Below are 26275 nucleotides of genomic sequence, written 5' to 3' on the forward strand. Positions count from 1 at the left end.
GCCTGTTAAGAGTCGAAATTTGCTAATTTTGAGCCTGAATTCTCCTTTTTTTTTTTCTTTTTTTGTTTTTTTGCAAACTATGACATCCAATGTGTGCTGCATCCAAACTTTGGAGGGATCAAAACACCGATATGAGTATCAGAAGCACCATCTCTTCTGAGGCCTGCTTAAACATTTCTTGGTTTTTTGTCACCTAGAATCACAGAATGTCTGGGTTGGAAGGGACTTCAAGGATCATTTATTTCCAATCCTCTGCCATGGACAGGGACACCTCCACCAGACCAGGTTGGTTGGAGCCCCATCCAACCTGGCCTTAGACACTTCCAGGGATGGGGTGTTCACAATTTATCTGGGCAGCCTGTGCCTCACCACCCTCACATTAAAGAATTTCTTGATATTATCCAATCTAAACCCACACTCTTTTAGTCTGAAGCCATTCCCCCCTGTCCTATGTAATTTCAGGGCTTTCAGAAGTTCATGTACTTTTAATTAGGATCCATACAAAAATGTGGCAATTCAGTTAGAAATATAGCCAGAGAAGTAAAAGCCAGGACAGGGAAGTAAATCTGTATTTTCTGCATCTGTTTCTTCACACATAGATCCTTATGCCTGTGCTGAGATCCATGGAGGTCACTGAGATTCTGTGTGGCTTGAACAGCAGAAGTCTCAAGCTCCAGAGACTTCCCTGATTCAGATGTTCAGAGAAAAATTATGTTATGTGTGCATTTCATGTTCGTTTGAGCTAGAAAACTAAACACAAAGCCAATTCTTGCTAATTCAGATTCAAATCAAGCAATGCAAACTCAGTTGAATGAATTTTCCATATAATTAGCTTTATCTGTGAGGCTGTAGTGTAACACAACTTTTTTGTTATACTTAACACTAAAATGTATCTGCTTGATACCCAGGAGTAGTTATAGGGTTTCAAAATGAATAGAGATAACGTAATTTTACAGAAATAATTCTGTGTTAGCTCTGTTTTGTGCAAGATGGCAAATGGTGATGTTAATTAAAATGCATCAATGTCAAGTAGTCTTTCTGTTTAATTTTATGGAAATAATTTCCTCAAATACAATTGTAACTGGGATGTATGCAACGGAACAACTCTGATTTCCAAACTCCTTGCTCTTATGAAAGGGTTGTAAACCTCACTGAGAGGTTCTGAGCTTTGTTCAAGCCATTGAACTAAGCTGGTGAATAACATCCAGCTCAGGCATCATTGAGAGGTGCAGGCTTGTAACAGTACTGATACGTAGAAAAAATAATGACGGACTGGCAGTGCCATTTTCTGAGTGGTCAAGGTACATACACACGCTGCTGAGTGATGGGTGTGGGCTTCAGAGGGACACCTGAATGCTTCAGGTGGGACACAGACCTGCTGCACCACGAGAAACTCAGAATAATGCAACAGCAAATGTGCAGAGCCTTGGGTTGCCCTTTTCTAGGTAAGTTTTATATATATATGAAATGCATTGTTCCTCTTACATCTTACTGGTGACTTTTTACCACCAGTAAATTATTTCAGGCTTACATTTTTTTCATCTGCCCATGGCAGGACAGGGGTTGGAATTAGATGATCTTTAAGGTCCCTTCCAACCAAAATCATCTGATGACTCTATGATTTTCTTTAGGCCCAGGTATGTTACCTAAAAATCCCTGCCTTGTCTATCCTGTATCCTTTTCCATGCTGCAGAAATACTGAGAGTAATTGGCTCACCCCCTGCATGTGTTTGGCTTTGCTAGAAGATTCATGGTTTTCCAGACACTCTTTTTTTCTCCCCTTGATGACGTCTTTTTTTATTGTTGTTTTTACTTTCTTGTAATTTTTCTATGCCAGCTTCCTATATGGATTTTTACAGCAGGACACCTGGTTTGACTCAAATTATATATGAGCATGTAGTAAGCTTCTGATCCTCTGGAATAGCTCAAAAATTATTATACTAAACAATAAAATCATTAGGTTGTGAATAATTTCCATTTTCTGCAGTGGTTAGAGACAGTGGTTATTCTAATCAGTGAAGTGTAAGAAGCATTTGACTGAATAGATCTAAACCCACATTTAAATATTTTCTACAAGGATACATGGGGGTGTCTCAAGATTTCCTTTTGATAGATTTTTTTTGAAGATGCAAGTAATAAGTAGTCATACTTTTCATCAACATATCATTTATTTTTATAGAAAAAACCATAAAAATATGTGGATTCCATAAAGCAAAACATGTTCTGCATGCAAAATCATCAGGAAACTATAAAAGATGGACAATTACACAAGTATGGATACTTGCTAAAGGGAATGAGTAGCTTGGAGTGAATGAACTGTTTACCATAAGGGCATGGAGCACTCACTCCTGTTTGTGTAGCAAGGAAAGAATTTGGCCTCAGGAGCCATAAATTTATTCTCAACAAACAATATCAATGGTGTTACAAAGCCCTCCAAATTCTACAGGAAAAAAGGAAGAGTCAGAATATGCCATAAATAAATACCAATCCTGAAACACTTTGCCCCACTGGATGCTTAGCAGAAGAATGGTGTGGTAACAAGGTTAATATCCAACATATTTGAGGTTAAATTCCCAACCAGAGCAGAAAATTCTTGCATGACCTTGGGTGAGTCTTTTAATCTGTGGTGCCTCAATGTCCTCCCACAAAAGGCGTGCAATGATTCTCTCACAATTTGCCTGTTCCACACATATATGAGTTTTCCAGTGTGGGATCTGCCCCTTCCACCTGTGCAGCATTTGGCACAATGATGCTCTCTTTCTAAGACAAAAGGCCCCTGTGTATACTTAGAGCCCAAAACCACTTCCCTAATAATGTTTTAGATGGAAAAATCTTCATTGAACTTAGCAATGAGATTTCAGAGTCTCACTAATGATTGGTGTTCCATGAAGTTTTTCCACATAAACATATGCACATCTGTGTTCCTTGCATTGCTTGCAACCTGGTTTAGTCAACAGACTCTGGACAAATATGACAACTTTTTTTGATGACAGCCAGGAGTCACAAATGCTTTTCTCAGTGGTTTGATGAAATGACAGATAGTGAGAAGGCAAATCTGAGAAAGGAAGGGTATCTGAAAATCTGATTTTTTATTCCCAGTAGTGATCAATTGCTGTAAAAAAAGATACTGCTTCTCCTAGTGGCTCTTGCCTAACTACTAGATATTCTAAACAACAAAAAACAGCACCTTTTTTTGGTGAATGTGTCGTAAAAGCAGAAACAGTGCTTGCCCAAAAATAGTTTGCAGTGCCAGAAGCATGAATCAGTTAAGAAAAGAACCATAGGTCAGCAAGTTATGTCTTTCCACAGCAATGATTTCATGCTGATGCACTGACAATATTGTAACCATAGTCATCACTTACCAGAGCATGTTATGAGATACCAGGTGCATCAGAAATAAAAAACACCTCTGACCTTGTTTTGCTGCTGTGAGGGGAAATAAAAGCTTGGCTCTCCAGCATGGTCAGAATTGATCACAAAATCAGGGTGCTCACAGGCTCAGGTTGGAAAGACCTCAGCTGCCTCTGCCAACAAACTCCCACTTAATACAGTTTCAGCACAGAGTTCACATCATGTTGCTCAGGGCTTTTTCCAGTTAGGTCCTGAAGACGTCCAAGAATGGAGGGTGGCCCCCTCTTCCAGGGAATGACTGTCCTCTTGAATCACAGAGCTCATTCCTTCTACCTGGAGTCTCTGCTCTAGGTAGATTTCGCATCTTTTGGAGCTCACAGATCCTTCCACCTCTACAGAATCATACAGTGATTTGGGTTGGAAGGAACCTTTGGAGATCATCTAATGCAACCCCCCAATAAGCAAGTTCACCTAGAGCAGGTTGCACGGAGTTGTATCCATGCAAGTTTTTAATATCTCCAGAGAAGAAGACTCCCCAACCTTTCTGGGCAGCCTGCTCCAGTTCTGTCGCCTCCAAAGCAATGAAGGTTCTCCTCACATTCAGATGGAGCTTTCTGTGTTTCAGTTTGTGCACCTTGCCTCTTTTCCTACTGCAGGGCACTGCTGAAAAGAATCTGGCCCCATCCTCTTGAAACTCGAGGTTTGGGCTGTTTGGCCACAGGCTGTGAGTCCACCAGACTGCTTTTGGAGTGAGCTATCTAAATCCTTCTCAGCTGCCCTGATATCACACAGCTTTCTTGCTGTCTCCTGCAGCTCAGCCACCTGCTGCTGTGGGATGTCCTCCACCTGGGCACATCTTTTGCAGGCACCTCTGCTGCCTGTCCTTGCTCCAGGAGAAGGATCCAGGAGAAAGGTCCAGGCATGTCCTGCACTCTGAGGTCTGCACTGCAGCCTCTCCCCTCAGCAGCTCTGTGTGGCAGAGGCACCCAGGTTGCAACAAGTTCTAGTATGAGTTGGTGGGTTGGGTACATAAGGGCTTGGGAGGTTGGTACAAACCTGTTGTGGAGAAAGAGTGCAGGAGGCACTTTACACTGGGTTTAAAGTTGTGAATGCTGGGTAAACTCAGCCTCTGGAAACTCAGTTCACAGTTTGTTAGTTTGAGGTATGATTCCCACACAAGAGCCATCCTGTAGGTGTAACGAAGCACTGGGATTTATTCAGGTCCTATGAAAGCAAGGGACAGCAGTTTGCCCAGCAGCTTCTGTCAGCCTGAAGAACTATAAAGGACAATTTCTGCTTTGAAATCCATCCAGTGTTCCATGAGTCTCCAGAGATATACCGAGAAGAAGCAATTACCAACTATCCTGCTGTTTTGTTTTGCATCCTTTGGGGGTTTTTTTGGTTTTTTTTTTTTTTTTTTTGGTCATTTTTTTTAATTCAGAGGAAAGTTTAATTACACCCCAGTGTACTGTCACATAAAACAACCCAAACTAAGTGCAACTACTGTTGAGGAAAAAATAATCCAGACATAACTCTGCTCTTGAGTAAAACAAGAGAGCTATTTCTCACCTGCATGTCAAGATCGATAGTGTCCCCAGAAGCCACCTCCTCCTAAAGTAGAGAGTACTAGCTAAGGAATAGATACGTGAAGCCACAGTTCCCTTTCACTTGGAGGGGCATCCAGTATTACTGGGAACATGTTTCTGTGAAGAAAACAAGCCTGATGAAGTCACAAAATAATTCCTGTGGGGGATCTCCGTCAGATTGCTTTAATTTAAAGGTCTCAATGCAAGTGAACAAGAACAACCAGAGCAGCTCCTAAAGCAAAGAGAGATGGTAAATTACAGCAAAGAGGCACAGTACGAGGAAAACACTCCAGCAGCATCAAGAAACATCCAGGAGCTGCTCTGTCACTCCGGCGCCAGAGGAGGGCAGTGGCAGAATGGCGAAGGATGCTGCCTGGACGCACGGATGCACAGCACGCCTCGTTCAGCCTGCTGGCTGATGCAGCTTCACTGCTTCTGCACCTCACTCTGTGCGTGCAGGGCTGTGCAAAGGTCCTGGCTCTTCACGTCTGTTCATTACATCGTTTCACTGTAGGTCAAATTCCCATCATGTAGATGTTTACCAAGCTGCAAAATGACAAAAAAAGGGTACATTTCCTGCACCGAATCTGAAGCATCACTTTAACAATGTAGGAGCTTTTTTATGACGTAGACCACACTTGCTTTTTGTGATGTAGGTCCTGTTTGGGAGATCTTATTTCATGGTGTTACAAATTTGAAGCCAGATTTTGATTCTATATTTTGATGTTTCGCTCAGGATATTTAATTTAAGAGGATGTTGAATTTTAAAAGGCACCAGCTGTTCCTCAACAGTTAAACCTGATCAGAAATATAAAACTTTGAGAATATCAGCATAACAATATGTTAGGAATATGCCATATATTTTGAAACACAACTGATGACACTGGCACTTTGTGCTTGTTATTGTCAGTTCTTAGGTGCTGGACTCCCTGAGTCACTTCTGAATCATCATTCCATTGAGAAAGATCATCCCAGCACAGAACTGACTGTTCCCCTTGATACATACAGAAAGAATTTAATCTAAATTTGGTCAAGTAATTTCCTTCCCTCATTTTGCACGTGTGTTAGTTATTCCATTCTCTGGAGATGCAATCTGCACCTCTACTTATCTCCATTACCACAATATGGAGAATGTCTGTTGAAAGATTTGCTGTTTCTTCCTTTGTGAGCTTTACTGTTCATTCCTAACTGTGAAAGCATAGCACCCTCACATAATCTGTAACTAATTGTGCATCACAGTCTATTATTCTTCTTTATCAATTATTATATATAAATTGCATTGTTTATAGGAATAAAAGACTTCTCCAGGAGGCAAACGTATTTATTGCCCTTACAAGGAAAATGTTCTCACTAACAATCAATATGCATATATAAAAATACAGCAGAGCAGTGTAACATATGTAAATTATGTTTGTACTTGTGTCCCTTTCAATCTAGAAAAGTTGTTTTTCTTGCTAAGGCTTGTCTTGTTTCACATGTGTGTTTCTGTATGGCCGTGCCCTGAAAGAGCATTGAAAAGCCATTCATTTGTAAGCGTAGCAGGTCTGCTTCTGGCACAGAAAGCTGTTCCATGGAAGGGGTTTGGGAATCACTGGCTGTTCATGCAAATTCACGTTGTCAGTCAAGCAGTGAAAGACAGCTGTGCAGAGCAGAGACTGCTACCAAGGCTGGCAGGCAGCATCTGGCCCCCTGCTCAACAACCCATTGTTCAGGCATATTGAATTGGAAACCAGAAATGTTATTTCTTGCACTATACTCTAAGGAAAACCTCAGGGGTTCAGAATGGTCACACTCATAACTTGTGGTCAGCAAATGATGTCTGAAAAAAAGCTGAATATTACTTTGAGGTGTGCTCACATAATTAATATTATAGTTAGACAATTTTACATTTACCACTACATTAATAGTCACAATGACAGAATTATAAAGCAGAAGATCATAAGCTGAGAACCAAACAAATCCATGTGCTTTGAGTGAGTTATTTTGCCTTCCTTGTTTTTTTTCATATGCCATTGCATTTTTAAGTGGAGATATAACCCAAGCTGCTGGAATATATTCTGATCTTCAGTAACCAGCATTTATCCAGAATAACTATTGGAGGTAATATTGCTGAAAATCCCAATTTGGCCCAGAAACCTGGCATGACATTTTCAGTGGAGATATTTGACCTTGCTTTTAGTAATTGTTTATTTTGGACCTGACAGGCAGCTTGGTAAATATGTAAAAATTAAGGCCTGTATCCTTGGTAGCTGTTGGTGGTTAAAATCATAAGGAGGATACTGGTATTCCAGTATTGGCTACTGGTACTGGTATTCCAGAAATGTCTTCTGCAAAGCTGACCTTGCCTTCAGGCAGAGAGATGGGCTTGGTGATGAAATCAATTCCAGACCCTTTATTCATGATCCATTGCCTTCTTGTCTTCCCTGCAAGGGCAGAAATGTGTATTTGCTGCTACTTCTTACTAGAGTACAGGTGTTTTTCAAGAAGTTCTGATTCTGTGAGCTGTCACAGCAATGAAAAAATTAGGACTAGAGATATCTGGAAAAGAAATAACAATGTCCCTCGTTACTGCATCTTTACTTACAGATGTGGGATGGCCTGAAGTAATATAAGCTTGCTATCACCTGATTCCCAAACTGGTATTTTTAAGCTTTGAGTAATGTGATCTCAGTATTAATCCTGTGACCTGAAAACTATATTCTTTTCAGGAACCATGGGCTGGACACCCAGAAAATTGTTGAATAATTTTATACAGGAGGTAAATTCATATGTTTTGAAATGGATGCTCTTTTTGAAAACTGATTTAGAGCTAACAGGAAAAAATGAGTTTGTGTTTTGATGAACTTTGAAGCAGTTGTTGCCCTGATAGGTGCAGTGGATGAGGCTAATGATACATGGATTTAATGTGATATGTCTGAAATTTTGGTTTGCATTAGGTGGAAGACTTGTGTATGTAAGATGGTCAGGTATGGTCTTGTTACAATTTAAAATCCAGTGTATTTTCAGTTGCTGACTGAAAACAGACTATGTTACTATTCTGGGGGTTAAAAACCATAAAGTGAAGTGGCAGAGGAAATAATTGGAGACAACAGTGAATTAATGTATGTGTGTCCAAATGGAAACATATATGTCACTTAAGTAAATGACTACTAGTACATTAACACTTGTAACACTATACACAAAACATGATTTTATCTTTTTTTTACTGCCTGGTAAAAGGTAATGAAAATCTGGTAGGTGCTTGTGTGTGCATACAGGTACATCCATTTTGCATATATGCAAAATGCACCCTTTCTATTTTCAGCAAGTGATTCAGAATGTCAGCTGAGTCAGCACAGACTGAAAGACTACGATTAATACACATCAGTGATATGTACCCTATGGATAAGATAATGCTCCTAATGTACTAAACTCTTCCAGAATTCCTTACAGAATGCCAAGTTTGAATGTGTTGTTCCAAAAGCTAGTCAGAAGGCAGGACAGTTACCTGGATGCACCTTGTGTGATATTTAAATTTCTTGATGGTCATTATTGGCTACTCTAAAACACTTTGTGGCTAAAAAGAAAGGCATTAATGTAGCAGAGGGATTCAGGGGAGGATAAACAGCATAAACAAGTAGCTATTTTCTAAAAATTATCCCAATAAACTCTTGAATTTAGTCCAATAATCCTGTTAATGAAGACAGTAGCTTGCAGCACTTTAGAATTAAGCAATATGAAAAACCAAATTGAATCAATTAAAAGCCTGCAGCAAACACAATAAGCTACTGTAGAGTTAATATATTTTTTGAGGAAAGGGACTTCATTCAACATATGTAAAATGAAATGGTGAAGAAAGATTCAGTTTGAATGCTCTTTACAAAGTTTCAAGTGTGGTCACAGCTAGTTGTTTAGATGATTACTAAGAGACAGTAGAGGTCTGTCCTCTGTTATTTTGGGGGATGTTTTGTGTAATGGATTTTTCAAAATAAAGAGGAAATGGTAATTACAGGATGAGGAAAAGGCAAAGAGAAAAGAACCAGGAGAACCAGATCGTGCCAGTAGCACAAGAAACAAAAACCTGGTAACTGAACAGCGTGGCTGTTGCGACTTCATACTCTGCTACATCAGGGCTAAAATAAGTTGATAATTAATATTCCTGTTCCTAGAAAATTGCATAAGGATTATTTTTGTACCATTTTCTTGTTTAAAAGAAGAAATTCTGAGGGTGATAACTGAAAACGCACAATAAAACCCCACATTTAGTGAAAAATGCTTTTACTGACTCGTTTTCACTATCCCTCTGAGGGAAGTAAGATTCCTTAGCTCTAATAGTATGACATAAATGACATGCAAAGTCTGGTACACCCTCAAAAGCTTTATTCCCATCACACTCACTGCTGATACTGTAAAGGTTCTTTTTCCCAGCAGGGTTACTTCCACCCAGCAAAGAGAAAAAGCCCCTTTTAAAAATAAAAAAGAAAAAGAAAATAAAAATCAGTGAATCTAGGTAAACACTGGGGAGTTTACCACTGCAGGCCTGCTGATAATGACTATGTGTGACTACAGAAACTCTCCATCCTGTGACACTCCATATGCAGAGCAGCCCTTAAACCTCTGTCTGTCCAGTTATCTATCATACTCTCCTTCTTTCCTTTTCTTCGGCTTCTACCCCTTCTCATTTTCCTTGAAATGTGCTCTTAGGATTCTGGTAGCATTCAAAGTAAAGGTGTGGTAAACTTTTGGCATCTCTACCTTGTGGCACTCTGGGACAGGTCTGCAAACTTCACTGTGTATTTATCCATTAATTACACTCTGATCCATCACTGTTATCAAAAGAAACGGGATGAGGGAATGCCTCAAATAACCAAACAAAAGCATAGTATCAAACAAAACAGCTGTCTGAGAAAAAATGCATTTGGCAAGCCAAAGGAAAGCATGGAATTCATAGTAAACAGAGCACATATTTCTCAGCAATAAATTAGCCTAAGCACAGCCTATCCACATTCCACTTTGTGTTATTGTAGCTGTGCAAACTATTATGCAGAAAAAGACAGCACAATCTTGCTGCAGACTGAACCAAATCAAGCATTTACTTTGGCTGCTTGGAGAAAAATATTGCTAGATTTTCCCAGCACACTTTCAGAGTTCATTTCTAGAAGGTGGATTTTTGCTTGTTTGCTTGGTTGATTTTGTTGTTATTGTTGTTGATTTTACTGATTAATGCCAGCACTGGGATTGGACATGGCAGTTTATTGTCACAGAAAAATACCTTGAGCACCCTGTAGTCCAAAGGCCATAGTGATGGATTTAGGAGTCTTGGGACCTTTTTAACCATATATCTGCTGTTTGGCTTCAGTCTCTCCTGCTTTCTCCACTGCACCTGGTTTTGCTAATTCAGGAGAGTGAGGACTGTCTTCTGCAAGGTGTTCACGTAGCTTCTACAGGGCCATGCTCGTCTTTGTTGTGACCTTAGTGCAATAAAATAAACAGCAATCAATTAAACAGGCCATTTACTAGTTAATTAAAGTAGAGGATCACCAGCTAATGCTGTTTTTTCTAGTCATTATCATGCTGTAAAACTCGGGACACCATCCTTCTGACTAGTTAAACGCTCGAAGTATAGTAAGTCTGATCAGTACTGAAGTCCACGTTAAAACTTTGACTTGCAGATTCTTGGGCCATTCTGGCTTCTGTTGTTTAAAAGTTTGTCATTCTAATAGCCTGTGAAATATAAAATGTAGCTATTTGAATGTATCTTCACCTTAAAAATAAACCCACAGGGAAGAAAAATGGGGAAATCAGACAGGAGAACATGACCTTACAATTTGTGACTTGAGACAAAGAGCCCGCAGACCTTATCTAGTGTAGTACTTGAGTAAAATGTTGAGAAAATAGTCTAATATTGTGTCTTTCCATGCCATACCTCTGTAAAAATTACCATGAGTTCAGTAATCACAAAAATAAATGCAGTGTTCCCACTGTTTAGTGAACTTTACTATCTGCAAGAACTAGGCAATACCACAAATTTCATCTGAGGTAGCATTCCTTGCACAGTGAATGCAAACATTTCCATTAAGGTTGAAGATGAGCTACTGTGAACTCCATTTTAAAATACAGATTACAGTTTATGCTAAATCCTTCTGGTTTTACACTTTATTGTTTTTCATTTCGCAGAGTATGACAGATACAGAGTGCCCCATGAGGCTTCCTGCTTCAAGAATTCCTGATGGAATTGTTCCAGTTCTGCCTGTGCAGCTTAAAATACATTTCTTTTCTAACTGATTTTAAGGTCAGATGACAAAGAGCTGAGCCAAGCGCAGTAGAAAGCAAACTTAGGACTGTGTCCTACCTGGCTGGTGACTGGGTGTCCAGCTGTGCAAATGAAATTGAGAAATACTTTCTTAAAGACTTAGGTCATAGTTCTATTTTATTTATCAGTGTGTGATTTCTGTATTTGGTAGATCCTGCAAGAGTACATTAAGGTATATGGATGTGAGCAAGTTAAAAGTTTGTCTTGGAATGGACAAAGTAAGGGACAAAGTAAGATCTGATATACCTTCAAATACAATGATTTGTTTATCTAATAGCATTATTTGACAAAAACCTACCCTACTGCAGTTGTTTCAAACTTTTTCAGTGTAAAAACTTCTGGAAGTTTTTCATTGATGGTCTGAGCCCTGATAAATTAAATCTTATTGGCCCGACCTTGTTTCCTTTGGTAATATGTCTTGTGGACATGAAAAGTAGTCCATGGAGTATCAAATATCTTCCGGCTACAAGTTTTCAACCTCTTTGTTGCTTTTTAAAAATGCACTTGGAAAATAAATTTGTAATTGGAATAAGGACAAAGTTTTCTGGGTGTTTCCCTTCGGTGATTGTTACTATTATCCCTGATCATGCTAAGTGGAAATAAACCTGGACCTAAGCCCCATGATCATGAAGGATCTCCCTCTCATGAGTGGGAAAGTAGTAATTCTAGTCTAGACAACTAGAACAACTATTTCTTTTTGAAGAGAAGTGAATGCCATGAAGAGTGATCACACCTCAGTCTGTTTGGGGCGATATGATAAAGCACAGTTGGTCTGATATGCCCTCCAACCCTCTCAGGTGCCTTTTCACTACCTCCTTTGCAGGAGTTTGTGCCTGTGATGGAAGTCTTGACTGAATATCTCTAAGACAGATGAAGGCAACTCTCAGCTCCTACTCTTTTCTTCTTGCTGTGAGGCAGAATTTGTACTTTGGGCAGGCAAAATTTGCTTCCACTAGCACATTTTTTCCATCTGTGCAAAGACTGTGATTCAGGATAGAAGAGTGAAAAATTATTCCCTTCTCCCTGTTCCCATCCTTTCCTTACAATTGGCAGGCAAGATTTCACATGTGTCTATTAACAAATGTCTCTTTCTGAAGAGCAGATTAGCATGAAAGATCCAAGATTATCAGAACTCTGAAATGAACACAATATTTATTTTATTATAGTAGTATAGTATAGTTTATTATAGTATTTTATCTTTAAGAATACTGCATGCAGGAAGTATTTAAGGATTCTCACATACTTCCTTGGTACAGAAACATTTTGAATTATTACAGTGCATTTTGAATTATCTCTGTGGAAGGTGAGAAGGAATCAGATAAAATCCTTTACTGCAGGAAGCTGTTTGTTGGGGTATCTTTATGGATATCATTTGCAGGGGTGAGCAGGCCCCATATCATTTTTATCCTCTGTTCTTGAGCTGCAATGGATTCACTGTATTCCTAGAGAAGGCCCAGCTGAGTTTCTCTTTGTTGACCAGCCAGACAACCTTTGTCTGTGAGTTTGAAAAAACAGCAAAACAGAGCTGATGCTTCAAATGCTGCTCAGGGCCTTTTGTTTTATGTCCTTACCTATTTATTACCATCAGCTACCTTGGGGGGACAGGAAGAGCAAGAACCCCAGCTTGATACCAATTGTGCTGCCTCTTAGCAAAGTAAAGGAAAAAAACCATGGAACTTCAAATAGAGCAAAATGTTCTCTAGCTGCAGAGTGGGTGGGCAGGTCTTACCTACACAGAACATCTGAGCTGTTCTCTTACATCTTCTGTGTGCCTCTATTTCTGCAATGGTTTTAATTGGCAGGTTCTAATACTTTCCTGCCCCCAGGAGGAATATGAAGATTATTCAGTACTTCTGAAAAGCTTTGAAGATGAACAAAACTGGCCCTGTAGAGCTGTCTGTGATTTCAGCAGGACTGAAAAACTTACCGGTTTGTTTTGCTGGCAGTTAGAATAATTTTTGCTGCTCACTGGAGAAAAAAGTTGGTTTTCCTCCTTGTTTGATGGGCTGGATTGTCCCATGAGGCTTGAATCAGAGCAGGTGGTGTGGCTGAGCTACACAGGAGATCTGCCAGACAAACTGTGTGTTCTCTGAAGAACTGCTCTGGGCCCCCTACGTGACCCACTCATTCCTGGCCTGTTACATCTGCAAATTGGACATCTCTGTACCAGCCTGTGAGACAGGAAGGTGAGGCTAAGGCTTTCCTGTTCTCCCTTTTCTGGCCACTGGTCTTTTCTTGGGGGAGAGTTAAGCAGCAGTTCATAGCTAACCATGCCTGGAGTCATGCACAAACTCTCTTCCTATCAGCTGTGACTTGGGAGAAGAGACCAACACCCACCATACTGCAATCTCTTTTCAGGTACTTGTAGAGAATGATCTGGTCTCTCCTGAGCTGCCTTTTCTCCAGACTAAACATCCCCAGTGGACAGTGGTGAATGTTCCATCTATTTTGAGCCTTTTTGTGTGGAAAACAGAAAAAAATAAATTCTTGTTGGCTGTTCTTAAGTTTCTGCATCAGTTGCAGGATAAATATTAATTTAGAAACTCAATACTGAAGAGACACTGGCTTTTAACACAGCTTTCTGCAGAACTGCAGAGCTGCAATAAAACAATGGGCAGCATTTATTCCACACTACAGCATTTCTACGCAGTAAAGTATCAGAACCTCCTCTTTAAGAGTAATGTCATGTTTTGGGCTGTGAGTAATGTTCCCACATAAAAACATGCATTAACCATCAGTTATCTTACAAGGGGGGAATAAAGTAGATATCCATTAGTATATTAACTTGTTGGCTGTAATAGCAAATAATTATTCATTATTGCAATCTCTTCTTGACATTTCTGCTGCTGGAATTTTTCGAAATACAAAATGTGTTCTCAGGTATATTAGAAATCTATTGATGGATGTTCAGTTGGTATCAACCCCTTGGAGGAAGCTGGTCTTCTGGATTGCTGCCTAGTTAATCTGTGATTAATGAATGCTTCCATTTTGTATATGAATTTGGGAGCCAGTGTTCTTGGCATTGTTGCAGTATGTAAATGTCTTTCTCAGATAAAACATGACAGACAACACCTAAAATACAAGTGTTTTGTTCTGCTACCTGTCAGATCAAGGGAAAGGTCTGCATTCTTAAAGCTATGAATTGGAAGAGGGGATAAGCTGGCAAATGCTCTGTGCTCAGTTCTTTTTGTGACATCCTCTCAAGTAATTTTGCATACTGAAGGGCAAAACCAGCAGATGAGATATCCTAAAATATAGTGCATTTGTAAATAAAGACCTGCAAATTCTTTAAAGTAAACACTTTAAAGAGCAATACACCTTCTTTAAAAAAAAAAAGCAGATTACCTTATCAGGTGTCCTACTGAAGGTCTGCCTGGATGTCTGAAACTTCAGAAGAAAGGAATGGTTTAAAAAATCTAATTACTCTGAGTGAGTGAAACCCTGAGTGGTCATAAGTACCAGAAAGATCCTTTGGAATTAATGCACTTGTAGGAATTGTAGGAACTTCACAATGCCTAGAATGTGCCCCAGTGTCCACAGAAAAGGCCTCTTTTAACTCTTGGTAATTAAAAGGTTATTCTTGTAATGGAACAGCAAGGTGCACTAGCATTGTGTTGCAATCATTACCTGGCAATTATTTCTTCTTTAGGGCTTTCAGATGTAGCTCTTGAAGCTGACAGCTGCAGCCTACAACATATCAAGTGCTTTAGATAGCTACTTTAATGAAAACTCAGATGAGTGTAAGGTCAGTCTCTCCACAGTATGTTCTAATTAGATTTCTACTTTCCTTTGGAAAGCAGATCACATCTGGCCCAAAGACAGAAGCCCATTGTGCCAGACGTGGAATAGAATAGGTGTTGTTTTGTACTTCCCATCTCGGAGAGATAATGACATGGAAAATTCATTCTCTTCCACTCTTTAGTAATCTTCCATCTGTTATTGTGTTTGTGTGTGCAACTGGATACAAAAGCTAATCACAAACTTCTGTTAAAAAGAGTTTTTTTGTTGGCTCCCACGTCAACATTAGCTGATGCAGACAAGGTTGTTGAAGCAGAAATGTTGTAAAGCAGTGTGTAACATTGCTCAACTGTATGTGCAAGACTGGATTAATAATATCTGCTCTTGGATCCTGGCAAACCAGAGCAAAAACCAGGTGTGCACTTAGTAACATGAGTCAAAATGTGGGAATGAAGGGAACAAATCTGTGTAAAGTCTTGACTCCTTTAAAGTGCCCAGAATTTCACTATAGTATTTTCAAAGAAATTGAAGTTACTGCAAGGGGAATTTACAGCTGTGGAGGAAAGAGTTCATGCCTGTATGGAAAATGTTCCTGGTTCTGTTGCTCATTTATTTTTGCATTGTTTCTCAATAGGACCAAAAGGAGTAAATTCTCTCTCAAGCTGTTGGTCAGAAAAGCCAAGTGAACTTCCAAGAAGCATCCTGGAATGAGCAGTGTTACCATGAAGGTGTAACAGCCACACCATGGTGGGATATTTGCTCATAAGGGATGAAGAACATGAGAAAAGTCTGTAAAAGCCTGGAAAGGCACACTGAGTTGAGTGACAAGCATACCAGGAGAATAAATCACAAACTGTTCTTCAGGAAAGCAAAAATTACTGTAATCTCTCCTTGTCCATTCTGACCTAGGGTCCTCAAGGTGCTGTATGCTAAGCAGTTAATAAATATTGTCTTTTCTGAACAGGCTGCCCTATGTCACTGTAAAATGTCTCCTGCTGCATCTGAATCATGAAAAGGCAAACTCTCAGGGGAGATCCACCCTGTAAGTGAAAGAAGCCAAAGTGAGAAATAAGGTGTATGGGAGGAATCCAGTCAGAATGGATCAAAAGATTTGGCAAAAAATAAAAGGAGTGCTGATGGGTTGCAGTATTGTATTGCTCTTTGAGGCAGCCAGTTGCAGGAGCTGTAACAACAAAATACTAATTTAATGAGTTTTGGGAACAATTGATGCTCTGGAGGGCTGTGATTTTTTTTCCCCTTTTACTTTGTGTAAACATTCTCCAGGAAGCCTAATTGAAGCATGTGAATAGTTCCATGGAAAGTAATAAGATTAATCATGCTGGAAGCCAAAAACATTGTTAAGTATCTTCCTAAACAATAGCTCAAGCTTCCTTAGGGCCCTTTCGTTGTTGTAGTACCTCCAGTGGAAAAAATATGCACGGTAAACTACTGAGCTGATAAATCCTGTTTCTTTCCAAGAACGCTGTCCGTAATTATCCTAAATGTCAAAACTTTGTTAGCTTTTTCCATTTCATTTTTCAATGTAGCCATCTCCTCCATTATTTTGTCCATATTTTAAAATAGATTTCAAAGCTTGTAAGAATGTTTTATAGATAAATCATTAGTTATTTATAGGCAACAGTAAAAAACAGTGTAAAATGTATATGCATATCAGGGTACAGAGATATAAGTAAAATGGATCTGTTTCTATCTGCTAGCTGGGAAGGTAAACCCTTTACTCATCTTATTCAAGTTTTTATTTTCTTTGTCTTTTGTCCTAGGATGTGTGTGAATTTAACTTTGGTAGAAGACTTTTCCTGTCCTTTTCCATCCATGAGCAATGTGCCTGATGGAGGAGATGGTTCATTCTGCAAAGAACACTCTCTTTGGAGAAATGCCACAGAATCACTTGTGCTGATGTGGAACACAAGAGCTCCAGGTGCAGGTAACAGAGAAAGTCACCAGGCCTAGTGGGAGCTGGGTACTTTCACTGTGGCCATCCCCTTTCGAATCTTAGTTTTCTTTTCCTGAGCATATTTGTCCATGAATACTGTACATCCTATTAGATTTTACGTGGAAAAATGACAGCTTCTGGTCCTTGCACATCTGCTGGGTTTTCAAGAGAAAACACACACATAATAAAGTGAAATCTCAGGTTTTAGAGGACCAGGGAGGTGCATCTGTCTTTGAAGCCAATGAGGTGTGGCTATTTCTAGAAAGCCTTCCTGACCTGATGGCTTGTGAGGGCCAGACTTGGGGGGTTAAGGAAAGTGCATAAAGTATTGAAAAGTGATACCACATGTCAAAAGATGCCCCTCTGTTTCTGGCAACTTCTATACATAGATATTTTCTGTCACAAAAGGAACAGGTTATTAAAGAGATAGACTTGTAAACAGATAGTTGACCTGGAAACTGTGCAAACCAGGCTGAAGCTGGACAACGTATATGCTTTTTAGATTAACTTTGGGTTGAAGCGAAATGAAAGCTGGTAGCCAGTTTGTCATTTGCATTTTTGGCAGCTTCACACATGAGCTCCAGTCTGTGCTCTGGGCTGAGCTCTCCAGAGGAGACAGACTGAAGACAGAGTCACAGTTTGTGATTCATTGCATGATGTCCTTTTAGACTTGTGAAAAATTTTCTGCTGGTGGTTGTGCTTCAGAGTTTATGGCTCTCCCAGTGAGCGGCATAGCTAAGGAACAGACTGCCCATATTAAGCACGGGACCTAAGTGGCTCACAAGAAGTGGATGAGCAATTAATTTTCAGTCAGATGTAGTTATGGAGTGTGAGAGAAAGAATGCAATTTGCAGCAAAGGTTTTAATGCAATCCTGAGAATATTAAATAGAAGTTTTGTTTTATTTGGCACTTTCAGTGGTGTCCCAGTGGAAGACTAATGTTCACAATTCAGTAAGGCTGTTGATCACCAGTGAGAAGAGCCAGTGGAATAATTAAAGCATATGAAAAAATGTTATTAAAGAGGAAGTGTTCCAGGAGCTCAATCTACTTAATCTATCAAATCTAAGGTGAAAGGCTGGTTGCAGTAGTCATCATATGAAAAATATAATTTATATGTTATCATAACTTATGACAAATACAATTTTCCTTCAGAGGGCTTTCTGAAATCTATCAGATGAAAATAAAGCAAGTTCTGATGCTTGAAATTGATATATTGAGAGGCAGGGGATTAAAATTTTTTTTAAAATGGGACCCCCACTTGCCAGCAAGCCATGGATTATGTCTTGCTGGACACGTCTTAAATCAAGAACAGACATTGCTTCATAAAATATGAATTGCTGGAATGACTTGTGCCTTTGACTCTCTCTCTCTCATGGCTTTTTCAGTTTTGTGCTACTCCTGACAAGAAAGTATGTGCTACATGTTGGTTGCAATGGTTTTGGATGTGGACTAATGGCCTTTAATGCACACTTGTTTTTCCCTTAGGACCTACTAAAATTTTAAAAGTCCATTTATAGAAAGAAATAGCTGAAACATCCCTTCTCCTACTTAGGAACATTAATTTAAAGTGGGTTAAACTTTTGCATATTGTTTACAAATTGAGTTCTAGAAAACATCCTGACTACATGGAAACGACAGTGATTGATGGAAAGTAACACACACACAATTAATACTGACTGAATTGCTAATTACAGGATTGACATCTCATTTGCAATGAGATGCTGCAGGTCTTTTGCAAAAAGACCTGGCAGTGCTGTCATGTTATTTCTCCTTTTCCTTCAGCTTGTATTTTGATGCCCTGTAGTTAAAGTTCAACTAAAGATTCATTCTCATCTTGTAAAATTCTCTAGCAATGTGAAAAAGGCCTTAGGAGGAAAATCAAAATGGTCACCTCTCCCCAAGAATTAACTCTCTCCTGAGATTTTCTCCTACCAAAGAAGATAAATTGTGCTACGCTGCTCTTACTCGTTTTATTGGTTACACCAGCATTCTCACCCTTTCTGCTTTATTTGCCTGGCATGCAGAAAGAGTAAATAGTGCTGTTACAGAGGAAGGTTATAGAGGAACCTGGCTTAAAAAAAAGTGCATTTGAAACAGCGCAGTTTAGTAAGGAAGCCCTTGTATCTGGAAAAAGTAATTTCAGCAGCTATGCTAGGGAGTGGCCCTTAAGCAGTAGGCACATGTACCAAATGCTGGGATCCACAGAAATGGGCTGGCCAGATGCAGTCTCACAGATTTGTGTTAATCTGGTCACCTTGGCCTGGCCACATGGATACAAAGATCAGTGCAGCTCTTCCATGACCATGGCAGGATTATGTGTTACAAGGCGAGTAGGGTTTGAAAGGATTTTAAAATAAATGCTGTGGTCTGGAATAAAAAGGAACAGTAGGAGAGAAACAGAGCATGGCAGCATCAGCACTGACAATGGAACCAGAAGCTGCAGGGTATGAAAAAGTGACTCTCTGGGGTGTTCCCAATGCTGCAGAGTTGTCACTATTTCTTCACTGCCTTAATGAATAGGGAAGACAGTGAGATGCATCCCCAGCAGTCTTGCAGGTTTTGCCTCAGGCTTTCTCAGAAGCAGAGACCCAAGTTTTGTAAGAAAAGTCTTTAGGCTCAGGTGATTTCAGAGATATGTGCACACCCTTTGATATGATTCCACCCTTCATCTGTTAACATAATTAATTTACAAGAGTGATGTATGAAATGTGCTCCCTGTGGCCTATGGAGAGGATCAAAAACAGGCTCAGTCAAATTCAGCAGAGTTCAGAAATATCTACAAGGCTGAAAGATGAGGAAACTCAAGTAGGAGCCCAGAGGAGGCTGAGCTATGAATGGACATTCTAAGGCAGAAATATTTCTTTACCTCTGGGAATAACAGTGTGCAGAGGAGACCTCTGCATTCCCCCAAGCATTCTGCACATCTGCCCTGCCTGCCATGAAGAAGAGCATGGATTTAAATCACAAGACCTTCAAATGAAAATGATAATTTTTTTTTTTTCAAGAAGTAGAAAGAAGCAGCTGCATTATTATTTGAATGGCTTAACTGAGACATTTAGTTTAAATGACAACCCTAAGTGTACACATCCAGTGGAAGAGACTTAAAGATATGCTTGATTTTTTGCCTTCCTTTTTTTTTTATTTTGGTGTTTGTAGAATTACAGACAATCTTGCAGAAAGGTAGTCTTGGCTTGGTCTGCATCCTCATCATGGCCAGTTAGGTGGGACGAATGAGTGGCCTCACAAGTAAGTAAAAGAACCCCAAAATCTTTAATATTGAGGTTTTATAATTGAGGGAATGGAGTCAGAAAGTGCTCAAGTTTCCCTGTGTCTTGCTGAGGACTGGTGAGAGCAGTGGGGGACAGAAATGTTGTCTTGTAAGTAATTATTCAAACAGTGGGAGATGTGCTTACAGCCTATCACCCTAACTGCACCATTTGCTTAGAAAATCAATCCAAAATGGAACTGTGTTTTATACAGGGAGCACATAGGGGGTCAGCCTCCCATGACACATGACCTTTTACCTTTCAGGCTCAATGGTAACAGGAATGGAAAAGAAAAATTTTGGCTTCTTAGAAGCTATTTTACTATTTTCTATGACAGAATTTTAGGAACTTCAAAGTATTTTGAAACAGAAAATTAAATTATATTATTTTTAAGGATTGAAATAAGAACAGTGTCTGACAGTTGTTATTCTTTACTGGTCCTCCTAATAAAATACAATGTGACAGGAGTGCTAAGTGCCTTCAGCTTAGCAAATGGACCTCTAATTCCTTCTTCAAAAGTATCTGGTTTACTCATTTTGACAGCTAAAATGTGAAAATAGCTAGTAGGACATGTACCCATATCATTTAAAAATGTCTTACTTTCCCTAATAACCAGGATCTACCAGAAGGAGAATGTTCCCTACATTTTTCTGTATCCATCAGTTCTTTTACTGTCCTTATATATTAGATAAGGAATGGAAATGCCATAGTGTTCAGTCAGTTTTATAGATTACCATTTCCTTCCATGGCTCACACAGACAATAGGGATTTACTAATGATAGAGGAAGAAATGCAGCCCACAGAGGCTCAGAAGAGTTTTTGATTAATTTTGTGCTTACTCAACCTTCTGTCCAGCCTTTTCCCAGATGAAGTCCAGTGGAATATGGCTTTAACATCCAAAGCAGGAGGATAAGGTACTTATGTTTGCTGACTAAAGTCCTGGATATTTTTAATGTGATAGACTGACAAGTTACAGCCAAAGCAGAGCACAGAGACTCTGCTTTCCATACATCAGAGCTGCTGAATGCACAAAAGCCATTGGGGCCTGTCAGGGAAATCACCACTTTTCTTGCACAACAGAATCATGTCATTCCTTCTATCCCTGTAGGTGGATAAATATTTTGTGCAGATTGGCTAACATGACATACCTAATAAGGTTTTAGTAAAATAAGTCTGTGGTTGGCAGTATTTATGCCAAGCATAGTATGGGTTTATGACAGTAAAAGTGCCCGATGGAGTTGTCCCACTGCAAGGAAAGTTACTGCAAGTGATTGAAGGAGGTGGAAGAGGTGATGTTTAAGAACTAGAACTGTTTTTTTGACCTGAAAGCAAACACTTCTCCATTCCACAGAAGTGAAATGTTTTTCCATCAAGAGCCAGCAGACACAGAATGATAAAGTTTTCCTGGGAAAGGCAGTTGATTATGGTGATAAAAGGAACTTAAGAATAACTGTAATAATAAAAAAAAAGCTTCACAGAAAATTGTAGATGACTTGCAAGTAGCAAATGTGTGAGTGATCTTTCCTCTGGTTATTCTTGTGAAGTACCTGGATGCATTACTTGTGTGCATTGCATTAGTAATGTATGCATTACACATTGTCTTTAGGCTTGGTTTTCCTAAGAGTCATGTGAGAATATCTGCAATTTTAAATGAAATTAATGAGTAAAATGAATGAAGCTGAATGTGATCTTGTGTTTGGAAGATGAGATGAAGTGGTGAATCAAGAGAACTAACAGTTTTCTCTGTTCTATTTGGAGAGGACAAGAGCCTGTCTCCCGCTGCATTGCTCGTGTTTGAGGAGAACAGAGGACACAAGGAGTTTCTACCTGAAAATATGCAGGTATGTGAGTATGTGCAGGTGGTCAGAACCCTGAGTTTTCATTCAGTCTCTCTTAATAAACTACAGCCCACCTCAGGCTGGCCACAAGCTGGGTGTGGAGTGAGGTCAGCAAAGAGGCAAACTCTGTGGTGGGAGCTGTCTCTGTGTCCTCACCCAAAGGAGCTCAGCTGTGAAAACTCCTCTGCCAGGGAAGTATCAGGGGCATTCACACAAATCCTGAAATTGTTCATCTCTATTGATGAGATACAATGGGCCACCATCTTATAAGGTGTCAGGGACTCCCACAGTGTCCCATGAGCCACAACATCATATCATATCCAGTGTGAAACTCCCCACCCCAGGAGAGGTACCTGGCACTTCCACCTGAACCTGAGTGACTGTAAACCCAATGGATTCATTCTGTGTTCCATGGATTTCCCTCCACACCTGATGGATCCAGTCTGCAACCAGCACTTCAGCCAAGACTATGACCATCACTTCAACCAACAGACACTGAAATTGCAACCAAATCTCATTGTGAGGCCTTTGGGTGGTGAGGTCTTTCTGCTCTTACCCTTCCTTCTCTTTCTTCTCCTTACATGTTTCCCTAAGTGATATTTTTTATGCTTTTATATCGTCATCCTACTAAAGATAATGATAACCAAAATGGCTACATACCTGCTTTCCATTGCCATCAAATTGCTCTAAAATAAACCTTACAGATTTATATTTCCAAACACCAATCATTCAGTGTTGTTTCACTCTAATCCACCCCAGGGGATCCATTAACAGGAACCTGTGTTCTTCTCACCCTTGTGTGGGTGGGTTGGAACACCCTATTAAGTTGGCTCCTTTTAATTTTTCTTGTGAATACAGAAGATCTAATTTGTCTATGTACCTAACTACGGGCACCATGCAGAGCCATAAGGGGCAACGAGGCACCTTGTGCACACATCTCCTGGAATACATCATCCATACTCACAGGAAAACAGTGGGTGGAAAGGAGGAGTAATGTACAAGGACCCAGGGTGTGATGGAATTTATCTGTTTGGCATTGTGCTGGATCATAACACTGCTTGAAATAAACACTGTTCTTCACTTTTCATTAGAAAGAATTGCCTCTGAGAAAAAGAACCCAACATATTTTATGGGAATTTAAAGATATTAATAAAATGTAAATGATTAAGTTATTAAACATTATTGAAATAGGCAGATAATTATTTATTAGTAATATTTAAATATAGTTATAAAATTATCAAAGTTATTTTATAACATTTAGTTAATGATTTAATGGTCACATGCACTTTCTAAAAGGGTATTTCTGATTAGACTCTGGGAAAAGGCAATTTTTAATAGCAGACCTTCCTGCACCTCAGAGAACATGCAGAAGTTTCCAAAGCTTTAAAAGTTACTGAACAAAAACTGGTAGGATGGCAAAGAGGGTCCATCACCAGTACATTCCTTTTTGGGATCGAGATCAGGGGCCAGTATACCAGAATTACCAGGAAATTGTTTCTATGACATGGGGTAAAGAAAGCATCAGGTTCCAGCTCCAAATTTCTGTCAATAAAAGAAACTTTCTTCATACCCAAAGGATAGAGAGTTGAGATCAATATGCCAATGAAAAATGAACATACTGGTGAATAGATTTATTCCTGAAAATAATTTCCTTATCCATAGTATGTAGTAGAAGAAAAATGAGGGACACCACACTTTGTCAAGCAGTATTAAAATATGTATCCATCTAGCTGAGAGTTTTAGGGATGCAATTTTTAAATAGTTATTTCAGTATTTTATCATTTTCCCACTGGCTGCTTTGATTTGCCTAACAGGTTTGTGCTTTATCTGGTTCTCTTTTAACAGGGTTTCACTGGATGGCTTTGATCTGGAATAACTGGGACAGAGGAAAGTTTTTAACAGTTCTTTTCTTCCATGGTAAATGGCATTTCTTCACAGATATTACATTCATAGATATATTAAGAAACCATTTTTATTAGGTCTAGTCACATTACAGATCTGGAAGTGCAAGTATACTCTACAAATTATGGAGCTACAAGGACTAAATTTCCTTTCCTGAGAATGTCTGGTTTGGATGGGAATGGCAAATTAGCCAGGGCAGCCTACAGGAAAATGTACTTAGCTGTGTGCTGTGCATGGTGAAGTGTATCCAGACTGATAGGACTGGTGTGTGTTTGGTGCCCACTGACCTCAGTGGGCCAAAAATACATAATGCAGTGTTTTGCTGAACTGGGCCCAGCTTCACTGAAGTGCTTTGACTCCAAGTGTCTGTGTAGTTTATAACTTAGTGTTGATATCACAAGGAGTGGGTGACTAAATATTTTTTTAATCTAAATTATAAAACAAACATTTGATTATGAAAGACATTTCAGGGAGCTTTTTGTAGTAAAGCTAAAGTTGAGAGGAACACAAAATACTCCCAGCAAAATGAAAGTAGGTCTTGAAGAACCCAGTACCATTCTTTGTTTAGAAATGGAAGACAGAGAACATTTCAGAATTTAAAAACTAATTCTAAGGGTAGAAAATAGGTATTTCCATTTTGTCTTTCCTAAAGTGATAGTTCACATAGAGAGCAAAATTGCTGTGGGAGCAGAAACACTGCCTGCATATAAAAGTAAATACCTTTGCAACCCTGTAAGTGGATTTTTCAGAAATGGAGAAACAGTTAGAGCATACTTTCTTTAACAATTCCCAGTTTGATGCTCAGCTAGGCCATTTCACTCTATTTAAAGAGTCATGATTAAAATAATATCTAGAAAGGACTGAAGAGTAGAATCTTTCCTGAGGGAAATGCTATTTCAACATTGCTTTCAGCCTGAACCAACAAAAAAGTCCAAGTATCAAAACATTTTGCTGAATTGAAAGGCTCAGAAAAATCTCAGATTGATAGTATAAGAATAAACCCCTCTGATTTAAAATGTTTTAATCTCTGAGCTGCTGTCTGCATAGGGCTGAATGGGAACTTCAGGTTTGGGCATTCAGGCTCTTTGATTGGGCCATTCTCACAAGAGTTGGACCCGATGATCCCTGCGGGTCCCTTCCAACTCGGGATATTCTGTGATTCAGCTTTAAGAGTTTCATGTTGCTTGGGGGTCACTTTGAGGTTAGGAAACAGCATCCTTGCAGCTTCCCCAAAGCCCCCATGGAATCTCACCACCTTGTTCTGCCTCTGGCCCACCCTCAGTTATTGGGAGCTGGAGGTAGGCTGTGGTTCCGAATATATTTTCTGAAAAAAGGAATAATAATCCTAAAATCTTTTTTGGTGTGATGGGAAGAGACAGCTGTGAGAATCCCCAGCCAGGCTGGGTCACAAGTCATTCTCTATTCCCTCAGCCTCACCGTGTGCTTTTCTATGAAAAGGCAAATTCTTTTGGTGATCACAACCCTTTTTTTAGACTTTTTTATATAGCAAGGGCTATTAATTAGCCTGCATTCCTCTTTTGCAGCACATAGCATGGCTGTAATTGCTTGTCCGTAGTAGGTAGGCTACTTGTCAGTTTGTTGTAATTAATGCTATTGGAGTTACATATACGAAATAGAGACATTCTGCTTGGTTCTGTCTGTGGAACTGTGTTAATGTCCTTGTGGAGTGATGTGGTGGTGTCCTGCATGTAACCTCCTGCCGTGCTGGGACTCATGTTCCAGGTGTGAGTGTACAGAACAATCTACTGTTGAATAGTGTCTGAAGACAAGGGGCAGTGTGAAGCCAAGGTGGCCCTAGAGATCTCTGTGACACTGAGAGAAGAGAGGAATTTTTAATTTTTTTTTTTTTTAAAGAAAGAACTAGAGCAGTAACTCTTTCTGTAACTCTTGCAGAATTGTCCTCTACAGAGTTAGCGAAAATATGATTTCTATTCTGGAATAAATTTTTGATTTAACATCAAATTTGAGATGTGGTTTGAATGTATTTTTGTTCCCAGAAGCTGTATCAGCTTTATCTGCAGCATTAGAGCAGAATAAAGAGAGCAGAATCATATTGTGCCATAGCTGTGCAGAGTGACAGCCCCCCTGTAGGCAGAAGCCTTCCTCTCTAACAATGATAGTTCCTTCTAACCTGCTTACCCAAAGATGATGAAAAGCTGCAGAAACAGAATTGTATTTACAGATTCTTGGTTGCATCTGTTTGTTGCTTGCTAGGATTTTATGGACACTGGGAAAAATATTGATGAAAACAGGAGATGCTGCAGGGTTGCGCTTTTCTCTCCCACTTTGCAAAGGAAAATATATGTTTTGTAGCATTTCAGGTCAT

The 26275-nt window shown here is 39.5% G+C and overlaps 1 long non-coding RNA gene across 3 annotated transcripts in view; it reads left to right on the forward strand.

The window, feature by feature from the left end:
- The window catches only part of LOC121668171, a 68343-nt gene that overhangs the window by 35613 nt on the left and 6455 nt on the right, over nucleotides 1-26275 (forward strand). The window contains exons 4-9 of one of the 3 annotated variants that reach the window (XR_006017282.1): nucleotides 15602-16009; nucleotides 16749-16912; nucleotides 20079-20168; nucleotides 21044-21102; nucleotides 21947-22029; nucleotides 23872-23943. This is a non-coding gene — a long non-coding RNA (uncharacterized LOC121668171). The remainder of the gene's footprint in view (nucleotides 1-15601; nucleotides 16010-16748; nucleotides 16913-20078; nucleotides 20169-21043; nucleotides 21103-21946; nucleotides 22030-23871; nucleotides 23944-26275) is intronic. The other 2 variants (XR_006017281.1, XR_006017283.1) reach the window with 2 other exon arrangements.

This window comes from Corvus kubaryi, unplaced genomic scaffold (assembly GCF_017639235.1).
Source record: "Corvus kubaryi isolate FWS band 111438036 unplaced genomic scaffold, C.kubaryi_AGA036_p1.0 37384, whole genome shotgun sequence".
Lineage (NCBI taxonomy): Eukaryota > Metazoa > Chordata > Aves > Passeriformes > Corvidae > Corvus > Corvus kubaryi.